Genomic DNA, 3,581 nt, shown 5'->3' on the forward strand with positions numbered 1-3,581 from the left:
AGGAAGGATACCAGCGATTGAAGATCAACTCAATGAAATAAAATGAGAAGGCAATCTTAGAGAAAAAAGAGTAAAAAGACATGAACAAAGCCTCCAAGAAATATGGGATTATGTGAAAAGACCTAATCTACATTTGATAGGTGTACCTGAATGTGATGGAGAGAATTAATCCAAGCTAGAAAACACTCTTCAGGATATTATCCAGGAGAACTTCCCCAACCTAGCAAGGCAGGCCAACATTCAAGTCCTGGAAATACAGAGAACACCACAAAGATATCCCTCAAGAAGAGCAACCCCAAGGCACATAATCGTCAAATTCACCAGGGTTGAAATGAAGGAGAAAATGCTAAGGGCAGCCAGAGAGAAAGGTCGGGTTACCCACAAAGGGAAGCCCATCAGACTCACAGTGGGTCTCTCAGCAGAAACCCTACAAGCCAGAAGAGAGTGGGGGCCAATATTCAACATCCTTAGAGAAAAGAACTTTCAACGTAAAATTTCATATCCAGCCAAACTAAGCTTCATAAGTTAAGGAGAAATAAAATTCTTTATGAACAAGCAATTGCTGAGAGATTTTATCACCACCAGGCCTGCTTTACAAGAGCTCCTGAAAGAAGCACTAAACATAGAAAGGAACAACCAGTACCAGCCACTCCAAAAATGTACTAAATGGTAAAGAGCATCGATCCAATGAAGAAGCTGCATCAACTAATGAGCAAAACAACCAGCTAGCATCAAAATGGCAGGATCAAATTCACATGTACCAATATTAACCTTAAATGTAAATGGGCTAAATTCCCCAATCAAAAGACATAGACTGGCAAATTGGATAAAAAGTCAAAACCCATCAGTGTGCTGTATCCAGGAAACCCATCGCACATGCAAGGATACATAAACTCAAAATAAAGGGATGGAGGAAGATCCACCAAGTAAATGGAGAGAAAAAAAAAGCAGGAGTTGCAATCCTAGTCTCTGATAAAATAGACTTTAAACCAACAAAGATCAAAAGAGACAAAGATGGGCATTACATGATGGTAAAAGAACCAATGCATCAAGAAGAGCTAATGATCCTAAATATATATGCACCCCATACAGGAGCACCCAGATACATGAAGCAAGTTCTTAACTGCCTACAAAGAGACTTAGACTCCCACACAATTATAGTGGGAGACTTTAACACTCCACTGTTAATATTAGAAAGATCAACAAGACAGAAAATTAACAAGCATATCCAGGACTTGAACTCAGACCTGGACCAAGGAAACCTAATAGATATTTATAGAACTCTCCATCCCAAATCCACAGGATATACATTTTTCTCAGTACCACATCACACCTACTCTAAAATGGATCACATAATTGGAAGTAAATCACTCCTTAGCAAATGCAAAAGAATGGAAATCATAACAAACAGTCTCTCAGACCACAGTGCTATCAAATTAGAACTCAGAATTCAGAAACTAATTCAGAATCATAAACTTCATGGAAACTGAACAACTGACTCTTGAATGTTGACTGGATAAACAATGAAATGAAGGCAGAAATAAAGATGTTCTTTGAAACCAATGAGAACAAAGACACAATGTACCAGAATCCTGGGACACATTTAAAGCAGTATCTAGAGGAAAACTGATAGCGATAAATACCCACATGAGAAGCAAGAAAAGATCTAAAATTGATACCTTATTGTCAAAATTGAAAGAACTAGAGGAGCAAGATAAAAAAAAAAAACTCAAAAGGTAGCAGAAGACAAGAAATAACTAAGATCAGAGCAGAACTGAAGGAGATAGAGACACAAAAAACCCTTCAAAAAAAAATCAATAAATCCAGGAGCTGGTTTTTTGAAAAGATCAACAAAATAGATCACCAGCCAGGCTGATAAAAAAGACAAGAGAGAATATTCAAATAGATGCAATAAAAAACGATAAAGGGGATATCACCACAGATTCCACAGAAATGCAAACACCATCGTAGATTACTACAAACAACTCTATGCACATAAAGCAGTAAATGCGGAAGAAATGGATAAATTCCTGGACACTTACACCCTCCCAAGCCTAAACCAGGAAGAAGTAAAAACCCTGAATAGACCAATAACAAGGGCTGAAGTTGAGGCAGCAATCAATAGCTTACCAACCAAAAAAAGCCCAGGTCCAGATGGGTTCACAGCCGAATTTTACCAGACATACAAAGAGGAGCTGGTACCACACCTTCAGAAACGATTCCAAACAATCCAAAAAGAGGGAATCCTCCCCAAATCTTTTTATGAGACCAACATTATCCTGATACCAAAACCTGGCAGAGACTCAACAAGAAAAGAAAACTTCAGGCCAATATCCATGATGAACATAGATGCAAAACTCTTCAGTCAAATACTGGCAAACCGATTGCAACAGCACATCAAAAAGCTTATCCACCATGATCAAGTAGGCTTTATCCCAGGGATGCAAGGCTGGTTCAACATATGCAAGTCTATAAACGTAATTCACCACATAAACAGAACCAAAGACAAAAACCACATGATTATCTCAATAGATGCAACGAAGTCCTTTGACAAAATTCAACAGCGCTTTATGCTAAAAACTCTCAATAAACTAGGTACCGATGGAACGTATCTCAAAATAATAAAAGCTATTTATGACAAACCCACAGCCAGTATCATACTGAATGGGCAAAAACTGGCAGCATTCCCTTTGAAATCTGGCAAAAGACAAGGATGCCCTCTCTCACCACTCCTATTCAATATAGTATTGGAAGTTCTAGCCAGAGCAATCAGGCAAGAAAAAGAAATAAAGGGTATTCAGTTAGGAAAGGAGCAAGTCAAATGGTCTCTATTTGCTGGAGACATGATTGTATATTTAGAAAACACTATCGTCTTATCCCAAAATCTCCTTAAACTGATCAGCAACTTGAGCAAAGTCTCAGGATACAAAATCAATGTGCAAAAATCACAAGCATTCCTATACATCAATCACAGACTTAAAGAATGCCAAATCAAGAACGAACTGCCATTCACAATTGCTAAAACAGAATAAAATACCTAGGAATACAACTAACAAAGGATGTAAAGGACCTCTTCAAGGAGAACTGCAAACCACTGCTCAAGGAAATAAGAGGGGACACAAACTGATTCAGAAACATTCCATGCTCATGGTTAGGAAGAAACAATATCATGAAAATGGCCATACTGCCCAAAGTAATTTATAGATTTAATCCTATCCCCATCAAGCTACCAATGACCTTCTTCACAGAACTGGAAAAAACCACCTTAAACTTCATATGGAACCAAAAGAGAGCCCTCATAGCCAAGTCAATTATAAGCAAAAAGAACAAAGCCGGAGGCATCATGCTACCTGGCTTCAAACTATACCACAAGGCTACAGTAATCAAAACAGCATAGTATTGGGACCAAAACAGAGATATAGCCCAATGGAACAGAACTGAGGCCTTGGAGGCACTGCCATACATTTACAGCCATCTGATCTTTGACAAACCTAAAAAAACAAGCAATGGGGAAGGGGTTCCCTGTTTAATAAATGGTGTTGGGAAAACTGCCTAGCCACTCCTTCCTGACACCTTACACT

Source organism: Cebus imitator, unplaced genomic scaffold (assembly GCF_001604975.1).
Source record: "Cebus imitator isolate Cc_AM_T3 unplaced genomic scaffold, Cebus_imitator-1.0 Scaffold888, whole genome shotgun sequence".
NCBI classification, from domain to species: Eukaryota; Metazoa; Chordata; class Mammalia; order Primates; family Cebidae; genus Cebus; species Cebus imitator.